The sequence below is a fragment of the Tyto alba genome, unplaced genomic scaffold, assembly GCF_018691265.1.
Source record: "Tyto alba isolate M040663 unplaced genomic scaffold, T.alba_DEE_v4.0 Super-Scaffold_48, whole genome shotgun sequence".
NCBI classification, from domain to species: Eukaryota; Metazoa; Chordata; class Aves; order Strigiformes; family Tytonidae; genus Tyto; species Tyto alba.
The window spans coordinates 7603759-7615683 of NW_024881324.1; the positions used below are offsets into that span (position 1 = coordinate 7603759).

At 39.1% G+C, this 11925-nt stretch overlaps 1 protein-coding gene across 1 annotated transcript in view; it reads right to left on the minus strand.

Moving 5' to 3' along the window:
- Positions 1–8067, minus strand: part of RNF144B (ring finger protein 144B) — an 88426-nt gene extending 80359 nt beyond the window's left edge. The window contains exon 1 of the mRNA XM_032998897.2: positions 7671–8067. The gene's annotated coding sequence lies outside the window, so the exon portion shown is untranslated. The remainder of the gene's footprint in view (positions 1–7670) is intronic.
- Between the last annotated feature and the right edge of the window lie 3858 nt (positions 8068–11925).

Genomic DNA, 11925 nt, shown 5'->3' on the forward strand with positions numbered 1-11925 from the left:
TGCCGATACAAGTCCTGCCAAACCCTGCAACTGAAGATGTTGGGGAACACTGAAGATGTTACCCCTTTTTGCTGCCTGTCTCACCTTCTGACAAAGATGGCCAAAGACTGCAGCAGCACAGTAAGCAACCTGCCTGTGCCTCACGACTCCCCTGCTCACAGCCCACTGTATTTGCTTTCTCAGAACGTAAGTTTGCACTACGTAACAGTTGTGAACTACCCTGGCTGCACTGCAAGCATACGTGTTGTTCTGCTACTCTGTGTCTGGCAACCTAAGGAGAGGAGCAGAACAGAGAACTAGACATCATAACCTCATCATTCACCCCACCAAAACTTAGCAGAGCTCCAGAATCTTCAGGAAGAATCATTTGAATAAGCTTTTAAAAACTTATTAGTTAAACCATATATAGAGTGTAAAAGTAACTATAAAATGCTTTTGTCTAATTTACTTTAGAAGTCAGTCAAACAAACAAAAGTCACTTCCAAATAAAAGTATCCATAACAGATTTGAATGTGATTTAATTAATACACTTTTGAAGTTAGCTCAAATTAATATTCCAGAATGTCCATGAAGTTATTTGGAATATTTTTTCTGAATGTTCCTATGTATGCAAGCCCAGAGACTGCTATTCATTTTCTCTGAGGCAGGAAGGTAGCTGTGAAGAAGTATGAAGTGAAAGCATTTCAAGCAAGTATTTTGGTAAGGCACTCACAAAAATGACAAAAATGGCTCTGTTGCTTATCTCATTTTTCATCCAAATTACTTAACCAGATGAAAAGCCAAAATATGTGACCTTCTGTGCCAAGAAAGGTCATTTTTTTCCTTTTTTTTTTTTTTAAACAGAGTTTTAAAAGTAGAAACTATTCTGAAAAGACAAGCAAAACTTTTGGTGAAAACTCAAGTTGAATGCATTTTCTAAAGAATAATTGCAGCAGCAATTAGACACACAGAAAAAGGATGTAAACTAAGAGTGCTCAGATTTCTGAGAAAAAAACATGCATTATACCATCCCTGTATTATTGATCATTCTGATGCATACTGCAGGCCAAATTCTTCCTTGGTAAGCCACCTCTTAAGCACACCAGAAAAAAATAAAATTATATACCTACACATTTTAACAGCGCAATAGCCATGAGACAACTAAATTCCCACCTCTGATGAGAGCTATGGCATTTGTCCTTAGTAAGTCTTAACTTCTATGGTTAATACTAGATCCTGATTTACTTTTCAGTATCTGTATTCCGTCCCAGGAAAGTCAAGAGCTGATCAGACAAGGCTTAAATTTACGAACTGAACAGACATTTACATGTCAGAAGTGACACACAGACCCTCTCTGCAACTGAACCACTCAACCAGCATACATCCTCAGCTGGCTTCAGTAGTGGGATACATCAGCTCACAATTTACTGTGGGCAAAAAGACTTTTCTCAGAGTAGCTTCATTCAGGACTCCTTGAAAACAGTGGAAGGACTTTAGCAGGCTTTAGGACATGACAGATCTTAATTTTAAGAAAAATTAAGCAGATTTTGAATGCTTAGGGCATATTTACTTTTCAAGACCAAAATATGATGTTTTATAGAAGGAGCAGATTTAATAATAGTATGTATTACAATTTCTTATACAGCTTTAAAACCTCTTATAGAGATATCAGCTATATTACATTATCAAAGTCCACAATCCTGCACACAACTGTAGAAACCTTTAGGTGAGTAGTCCATCTTTATTTGGGTAGGCAAATCAGATAACCACTTGCATAGGTATTTATAGCATTGGGATTTCAGGACCTATTTCTGAGAGGTGAGGGGCAATTACTTCTTCCAATTTACCAGAGTGTTCAGGTTACAGAGCTCATGTGTGATCAAGGATCTTGTAATCAATGCTGCAATCCACCACCAAAATGTCTAATTCTCATCAATAATAAAAGCTGCTTTACATAGTGGGTATAAGTATTTCCCTTAAGGCCTAACTAAGCATCCAAGGTTGCCTCGTCCCACCAAAGGTAGCAGTAAGTGTAGTATGTGTTAAATCATGCTAATTTACAGCAATTTAAAAGCACAGCAGTACAAGCCTCACCACATGGTAGCAAGTAGGTTACAGGTCTTTCAAAAAACAAATAGCATAAAGCAACTATGAATAAACCATAAACAGACACCATATTTTTAAAATATTTGTTCAACCTTTTATTTCCAAAGTAATTAAGCATTCAATGAGAAATGGCCAGGCTAGAACTGTCAAATTATATAGTTGTGTTTATATAACAGCAGCCTCTTTCCCCAGACATGTTTCAAATGGGAAAGGTATATAATTAATATTTTTTCTTAAATCAAAACCAGGCAAAGGATTTTCCCATAAGTTTTCCAGGGAAGTCAGCCTCCGGACTAAAACCAAACATAAAAGTTTTGGCAGGAACGGAGACTATTTCATTAAGTTAGGAGTATGCAAAGACAACATTCAGACACAAGATGATGGTGAAAATTCTTATATAACTTTCAATTTAGCAGGCTACTACAGACTACCACCTAGTATAACAAGAACACAGTATAACAATTTATTCCAAAAAAACTCAACTGAATTCAAGGCACAAGCATTATATTGTGTGCTCTCTACTTCTGTCTAATATTCATATATTAATCTTCAGTATCAGGAACAAATGCTTAAAAAGCATGAAAAAGTGTTCTCTTCCACAAAGACACTTTTGCCCACACAACTATTCATGTTTTAGTCCAAAAAGCAGCACATAATTTCATGGAATCACAGGATTTTGCCAAGTTTGACAGTTAACACTTTTACCAAAATTAAACCGTTTCAGTTTACTTATAAAATAATTACTTGGAGAAGCTATGATATTTATTTTGAAATCTCATATGCTATATCACTTTCTTGTAAGCTGAAGAAGTACAACAAGCACCTGCAACAACAAAGGTTCTGTAACCAGAAAGAGTTTGAAGTGTCTTGTAAAATTATTTTTATAAAAGCTGTAAAGAGTAATAGCTGAAACAATCCAGAAACTTTTGTATAATATGAACAAACTCAAGATCTATTTTACCAATTCTTAAATCCTTTAAAATTATTGGGAGTGATACACCTCTCTGTGTATACTGGATCATTAATAAGATTTAAGCAAGACAGTTGTTCAACACAGGCCTAAAAAAAGCATCATCTTAACCAACACATTGACAAAAATACCAGTTTTAAAGTTAATTTTGCATTTCAAGGTCTTCCGTAAAATCTGCTTACACTGTACCTAAAAGTGTGGAGTGAGGATACAGGAGACATCAGACCTGTGGCTACTTTCACTAACACCTCTTTGCCCTGACAACAGGACATCTACAGTAGCAGCTAGTTGGTTGATTTTGCTGAAAACCTGAAAAGCACAGCATAAATTCTAAAGTTGCTCTCAGAAACTGAAGCAAATAATTTTGTCACATTTCTCATGCCAGCAAAACATGCATAATAAAATGCATACATGTTTGCAAACAGAAGAGACTATTTTGGAAGTTAAAAGTCATCAGTGAGACAGCTTATACTAGATGTATGTACAACATATATTTGGTTTTCTGTCCTACAGCTGTCTGTCACTGATCACAACCTGGTGTGTCACCTTCACACATCGGGCTGTAAAGCACAGTGAGGCTGCTGCTCCATAGACAGGAAAACCATGGAAGGAGACAGAGTGGGTATCGTAACCATTTCCAGATAAACTATCCCTGTTAGAGATTCAAGATCCTCTGAGACTGCACAGTTTGATCAGTTTGCTCTTTTCTACTGACTTTTAGGAAAGATGTTCTAAATTTCCAATTTTTTTTCCACTGTCCAGGCAGTATGTATGGAAATCAGCAGACTTGGAGGCTATTTCCAGTTCTGCTATTAAATGTTATTCATACTATGTTATATCTTCATTTTACTAAGTCATAAAATGAAAAAAAACAAAACAAAACAAAACAACAAGAAAAAAACAACCAAAAAAACAACCAAAACAAAAACAACCCCAAAAAACAACTTTACCTGAGCAGCTAGCCCACATTTGGCATCTTGGAGGTTGTTTCACTTACAGAGACTAATTGGTAAAGTCTAGTATTCCATTAATAGAAACATATCTCTTTACAACATATATATATATATATGTGACAGAAGAAGATGGGATAGAGGAAAAGGTGAGACAAAGGAAAAAAAAGCTTCCAACTAGTTTATAAGCTCTTCTGCCACCAACTATTTACACTGTTACGTATGTAAGCGAGGGATGAGTATTAGCTAGCCTGTAAATTTTCTGAAAAAGCTCAACCAGCTACCCACAGATGCATGTGGGTAGTCATGTGATGTTATTCCTGGAAAGTCTGCTTGTAATGTCCACATTTCAGAAGTGGTATCACTCATCCTCAGGCAACTGAGTACTCAAATCCTGCCTCCTGTAACATCCCTACAATAATTCTTCTACTGGGATTGCCATAACCAAGGTATCTTACAGAGCAATCTAACTTTTTACAATTACATCAAATAAAATAGTGTCTTGATAGTGCCTGCAAAATAAATAGGATAACTAAAGTACTGATTTCCATAAGTGGATGCTCTCCTGTTTGGATATTCTGACCAGGAAGGCTTAGCCCAACTGTATAGGAATTACTTAAAAAACTATATACAATTCCACTAAACATTTTGAGAACTTACATAGCTTGCATTCACTAGACATCACACAGTGGGATTTTTTTGAGCAAGCTTCAGAATAACTCTGCAACTATTTTCTCTGTATTAAACCTACAAAACCCAGGTACAGAAACCTTCACTAATTTGTCTTTGACGGCACAGTAGATGACTATTAGATTCATACACACAGGACTGGAAACTTGTCTTCTACTTCCATACTCAAAAAGTCTTTCCACTTTTTCAAAGATGAAAATTTAAGCAATATTTTGTAAAACACACTTAAATCTCAAGCAAGTGTTCTCTAAAATCTATCAACATATGTAAATACACTACTTTGTACTAGGAAGATTTCAGGATCTATTTCTGTTATGGTCATGCGAAAAAGACTGAAATATTGAAGCCTTTCTGTCTAAAGGCACAATAAAATTTACAACTACAAGCTCTTCTTCTGTACAGAGAACTACAAAAACCGTTGAACAGCTGTTCAAGATCAGTGAGTTTAAATCAGTGTCTTCCTACACCAAGAATGGCTGAAGTCTTAGTAGTAAAATTAGGGAGAACTCAAATTCTGCAGAACTGACTGCTGCCTTCCCAGTAAATATGCAGTCACCTTTCCTTTTGCATGGCAGCATCTCTAATAATCCTTTATACCATATCAAAGTATTCATTCCTTTATACCATATCAAAGTAATGAATGCCCTTGAATTTTACTCCTGCTTGTGAGCAAAATCTTCCTCATGTTAAAACATCAGGTGGACTTTTATCTTACCTATTATAATTACTGCAAGTCAGATTGCTTTATCTGGTAATTACCAAGGTGCAGTCTTTATTTTAACCTCTCGTAAGAAAGAAATTTTTATCACTGTGTCCACAGCTGCTACTCAGGAATTATTACTTTCACAGCTTTCAAACCTTTCCACACCATTTGAATGCACTATATAATGGCACATTTCAAAATGATGGGTTTCTTCAGCCAGCTACATCCACTGGAAGGAGTGATTGAGTCCTCTCAGCCTAAATGTACTCTCCCTTTTACTGTTTTTCTTAATCATTACTGCATATGGCTACCTCTTGGAATTATATAAGGCATGCATGTCAGTGCAAATCTATCATGCTCCAGACTTTAAATGAGAGGCATCAACTGAGATTTACTTGGAAAAATTATATCGGAAAAAGCAACATGGTGAAGGAATGTAGCGACAGAATTCATGATCACTGACAAAAAGTCTTACCTTTGTATAACGTTTAGATTGGGCTGTAGCTCAGCAGAGACTTTAGAATATTTTCCTTAACTTTCCCCTTCATACAACAAACAGTTCTTTGAGTCTCACATTCAAAATTAGGCCTTAAAACATACGTTTTCTCCAAAACAAGGATATTGCTATCAAAAGTGATACTTCAAATAAGCATTATCAAATTTGTTACCACTTAAAAGTATTGCGACAATATTTAAGTAAGTTTTTGCTAATCAATTTCTATTCATTCATACTTAGATAACAAATTTATGTGTAATAAAAAGGATGGTGTGTTTTCCCTTTACAGACTTTAATAATTTAAAATATGTCTTTCTAGGTAATACCGTAAACAAACTTTCCCTAAACACCCCCTAAAGATGCATCAACACAGAACACGGTCAAACCAAGAATCTGATTTACAAAACAGTAAATTTGTCCAGTGCTTAAACCCTTGCAGCTCTCTACAGGCCTCCTGGGACTTTCCTTGGGGTGCCAGCCTGGGGTGGAACCCACCTCACTCTAAGAGGAAGCCGGATGCAGAAATCTGTGAGGCCTCTGAGGTCCTGCCACCAGAAAGGAAAATATGAACTTCCTATATTTAAGTTGTCTCTATTTCAGAATGTCATTACTGGAATTTTTTTAAGACTTTTTTTTGACTTTAAAAGTCCTTCTCATCTTAACTTGCAAGGCTATTTATGTGTGTACACATAAAATAGTTTCCCTGAAGCTTTTAGTTCTGTCATACCAGAATTTCCACTAAAAAGGTCATCAGAACGGAATGCTTATAGCTTTTAGCCATGCAAAACAGCACTGTGGTTTCTTGCCTCTACTGAAAACTTGTGTTACATCTATATTTCCAATTCTTCAAGTCCTATTGAAGAAGAGATTCAGTTAAATTGCGCATTATCCAATTTACATACAAATCCTGTATTAAAAGCCTGGTTTGAGCTGACAAGTCACTAAATATGACAGAAGCTATTGAACAAATTCAGTATCCAGTTACAGTCAGATAAATCTAGAGTAACAGCTCTGCAACAAATACGAGTTACCATGGTACAGAGTCTGAAGTAATTGGGAGCAGAATTTGGCCACCTGGCATTTACTCACTTCACTGAACCTAAAGTCCTGGAAGGGTCAAACAATAAGTAACTACATAATTTGTGATAAGAAATGCCTAGAAACCCAGGATAGAGAGGTGAAATGAGGATAAATGCTTTGCTTCCATGCTGAACTTTCTGGATTTTGTTAGTCTAAGCCAGGCCATGGATTTTGATTTCATACGCAATGAATATTTTCAGTGTGAAATTCCATTCACTTAAAAGTAAGACGTGATTCATACAGAATTCACATGGCAGGCCCTGGAATTTTAAAGTAGCTTGAATATAAAAGGCAAATGTATAAACCTTTACACAACTTTAACAGGGTTTTTTTGTCTATTAATAAATGTAATTGTTTCAACTATGGACTGTGAATACTTGGAGACTTTAATATTTGTTTCTATACCTAGTTTATGTATTTCCGAATAAATGCTAAGGGCTCAAATCTGAAAAGTGAGAAGACTGTTCACAGCAGTAGTCTCTTTGAGGCTTAGAAACTTTTATCGGGTTGCACTTGCAAATCACATATGGCAAAGCATACCTAGAGAAAAGGTATGTGGAAAATACCTTAAAAAGTCCTGTTAAAAGAGCACATGCTTAAATGAACGTTACCTACAAAAATTAAAACCCTAATCAGTCTTCAGAATATTACTTGTATGTAAAATGAAAACCCCACTAAATCCCACTGCCACATTACCTTAGTCCTGCAGCAAACCGTCAAGCAAACCCGCATTCCTAAACTCCCGAAACCGAGAGGAGTCCGACGAAAATCCCAAAGCTGAGAAGAGTTCACCTCCTTTGCAGAAGATAACGCCGTTCCCACGCGTGCCCCGAGCCAGCGATCACGGCCTGTTCACCTGAAAGGCGTGGGTGGGGAAGCCCGCCCGTGGGCAAAGGAGAGAAGCGGGCTCCGCTCCCCCCGCCGCTTGCCCGCCGGGGCCGAGGGGCAGAGCCCCGGGGGCCACACCAGGCGACCGCACCGGGAGCGCAGCGCCGGCCCGGAGCGGAGCGGAGCGCCTCCCGCTGCCGGGGGCTGGCGGGGGGCCGGGCTCCCGCGGCCGCTCGGAGCGGGGGAGCGCGGGGCCGGCCGCCGCACGCCGCTCCTTAGCTCTGCCCCGCTCCCGCGGGAAGCCCGGCGGCGGCAACGGGCGGGAAGGCGGCCGGGAGCCTCCCCCCGCTCCCGGTCACCGGGGCCGCTGCGGGCGGAGCGCGGAGGAACCGGCGGCCCCGGGTAGAGCCGGGGGGGGGGCGTGGGGGGTGCCCCCGGGGGTGGGACTCGAGGCGGCGCTGGCGCTGCCGCCGCCGCGCACAAAGGGCAAATTCATCTGCCACCGAGCCGGGCTGGGTGCCGGCCAGGGGGGAGCTCACTCTGCAAAGCTTCTCGTCTTCTGGAAAGCGTCAAAGTATAATAATTTGTCATTCCCAAGATCACCTTAAATTATTAGAAAGCTATTAGGTTCTCCTTTTTCTCGGTTTTGGTTGTGGGGTTTTTTTTGTTTGGTTGGTTTGTTGGTTTTTTGTTTTTGGGTTTTTTGGTTTTTTTTTTTTAAACACAGGTTGCCACTACCTACACGCAGTGCACGGGGAAAACCACCGGGTTCAACTTGACAATGAGTTAAGCGCAAACTTGTCCTAGTGCAGAGTACTAATACCCCTGGAGCAGTTTTCCATTTACAGAGTTTAAAAACGTGTCATTGTAAACCACCAACCGTACCAAAACCTACAGAGCTGCCACGTAGAAATTTACGGACTCAAACCTTAAAGCGTAAATGAATTGACACGGTTTCTTTTTCTAATGTGCGAGTCACACATTTACAGTTAAGGGGCACGTACGCTGTTCATTGCGAAACTGTCTCAAAAGCAGCAGGAGGCCAGCGATCGAGTGAGCATTCCCCACCGGGCAGGCACTGTCCTTCGTGGGACCTCTCGCTGAAAGCCCTTTCAGCACCCCGACCCTCGGGGTCAGCACAGGGACACGGGGGAGTTTATGGAGCTGCCACCTGCGCAGGGTTCCCTGACTGAAGCTGTAGATCTAAATACTAGATTCTAGTACTAGATCAAAATACTTTGTAGAAGACGCAACAGGCATGCATGCTTTGACTGAGCACACAGTGGTACTGTTATTAAACACATGCAATCGGTAATTTTCAAACCCTGCAGAGTAAGATTTAACTTTGTGGGAACTGTAAAGTTGACAGAAATCCCAATGCTGAACTCAGTCTGTCAGGGTACAGCGTTGTCATTCACACACAGATGGAAAATGTGACTTTATTTGCTATTTTGATTCATTGTTTGTCTCTGAAGTTTCTTACTACTTTACAGTTTTGTTGAATTTTTGCATGTAGTTACCCTGATACACTGGCCCATATAGAGATTGCTAAAATACAGTGAAAGTGCTTAGGTTGATTCATATCAACTACTCATTCCACGTTTGCGACAATCTGTATTTACAAGGACAACTCTTTAACCTTCCTAAGGGTAAGAAACAGATGACACATGTGGATGATGCAACAGTCTGCTAATCCTGAAACATTTAGATGGGGAATAAAAGGGGAACACAAGAGGTCAGAAGGGAGCAGGACCCCCTTAGGAAACACTTTGAGAATCAGGTATTCTTATCAGCCAACAAATGTAAAATATCTTGCATAAATATGCAGTAAACACTTGGAGATAGCATGTTATTAATCACACCATAACTTACCTATATACTGCTCAAATAGTTTTCAAGTTTCTCGTCTTATAAATTGTGTTAATTAGCTCAATTATCAGTTCATATTTAGATTCCTTCTTTCAGCAGCAATTACATAACCCTTCAAACGCCATATAATGCTTCGAATGTTAAGATGTGTGTGGCATTTACACAGGACTTTTCGCAGCATTTCATAGACAAGCCACTTTGACATTTCTAGGAAATATGTAGTCACGTGACTGCTACAGAGAAGCTGAAGCCTATATGTGTATTTATATGACTCATACAAGAACACAAAGCAACAGTACCTACATTATTAAAAAGTAGCACCCCATAGTTTGTTGCTGTGGTATTTTACCCTATGGACAGAATTCCTAGAGTTACTGAGTACACACTTCGATGCAGGGCACTTTCTCTGCAATCTACAGATGACCTTTCCTGTAATGTTGCCCACAACAGATCTGCTAGTTTCTGCATTGATGGCAGGACACTGCAGTAAACAAAATAAACGCAGCCCTGGGGGACTCTGTCTGCTCCGTGAAGCCTACACATTTATTCCCAAATGCTTCTCAAAACCTGCTGTATGCTCTATACTGAAGCCTATCCACATTGCTTGCTAATACAAGCTGCTCTGAACTCACTGAAAAGACTTGTTTATATTAATTAACAGAGGCTGGTAACCATGCTTAAAATTGCACTGTCTGGTGCACTCCAGCACACAATACAAACTTGTAATGTATCCAAATGTGCCAGCTGCTTCATTTTACAGCACCTTCAAAACATTTTTCACCATTTAATTCTACTCAGTTACAATGTCGAAGCAGCACACCCTTTGATATCTAAATGTGAGCCTTAGGTAAGGCTAACATTTTACACCAATATAATTATCTCACGTAGGTCTCTCAACTCTCAGCTGAAATTGTATCCATAAATTAACTTCGTTAGGTTGCCCAGAGAAAAGGCAGCACTGTACAAGTGCTGATAGAGTGAAGCATCCCAAAGCAGTGTATTGAGAATGACCACTCTTACTCCTAGTAAAAAATGAGAAAATAAGCCAGTTCCAGTCTCTTTTCTCAAACTTAGCAAGTTACCTCTAACACATATCTGAAATTTTCTTCTTCCAAATTTGCCCACTCCTCCCAAATTCTAGCTTTGCAGATTTTTTTTTTTCTAAATCTTTTTAATCCAGATTGTCTCAATCTTGTCTGGGAGATGCAACAACCAATTGTGAAACTGTTAACAGCATACTGAAACTACTCCATAAATTCATAAATCAAAAAGACACTATGAAGGGCAGAAAAAGTTTCAACGCACAGAATCAGGAAAGGTTAGTTATCATAGCTGTTGGAAGTTCTGTCAGAAGAAGCCTGTGGCGAAATGCAATTTATGTGCACTATGAGTATTATAAATTCCTAAAATACTGAATTCCATCTACATTTAAGGGTTTGCTTGCTACTAAAAGTGATGTCTTCACTAAAAGGATCAATGAAACCGTTACCTTCTATTTCTCCTCAAGATGCAGCTCTAATGTGGCATGTGTAGGACATTAACATAGATAGTTCAATTAGATAAATCATCTCCACTGGGTAAACACATCCCTCTTTACAAAACAATGGTCTAATTTATCAAACCAACCTGAAGCACAGCCTTTGGATGTCTTCTGTCAAGATTCTGAACTAATCCAAACCTATTCATCTTATTGGAAGTAGTCTCCCGTCTTCAAACAACTGTCTCGTGCCATTTGTGTAGCCCATGGTTTAATGATGAGATATTTTGTCTCCTTATCGCATGTTAACTTCAGGCTTGTCTAATTATGTATTGTTGGTAAATAATTTGCATTTTTTTCCTTTTTAAGACCACCATCATCTGTGATTGCATCAGCTTTAAAAAAGTTTTTAAAAACATAAAGAATCTGCATCTCTGTAGCCTAAATTTGGGGGTGATTAATATACACTCCCCAGACTTTCCTTTTGTACACTGTATGTGAATTGCAGTATTTCCTAAGTATTGCCAGATGCTATTTTTTTGCAGTATTTATATTACATATATTTCCTTATTTTATTCCCAATTCTACATGACTCTGCTTTAAACACGTCTAAAATTAGCAATTCACATCAGTGCAACATTTTTCGCCCTTCCTCTCTCCTCACCCCTTTATCTTGTCCCTCCCGAAGTAAGCTACCTCCATACCGCTACTCACACTAACCAAAGAGCTGCTGGCAGTACCATGTGGCTTCGAGACAGTCCCCGGCGCTGGCTAGTT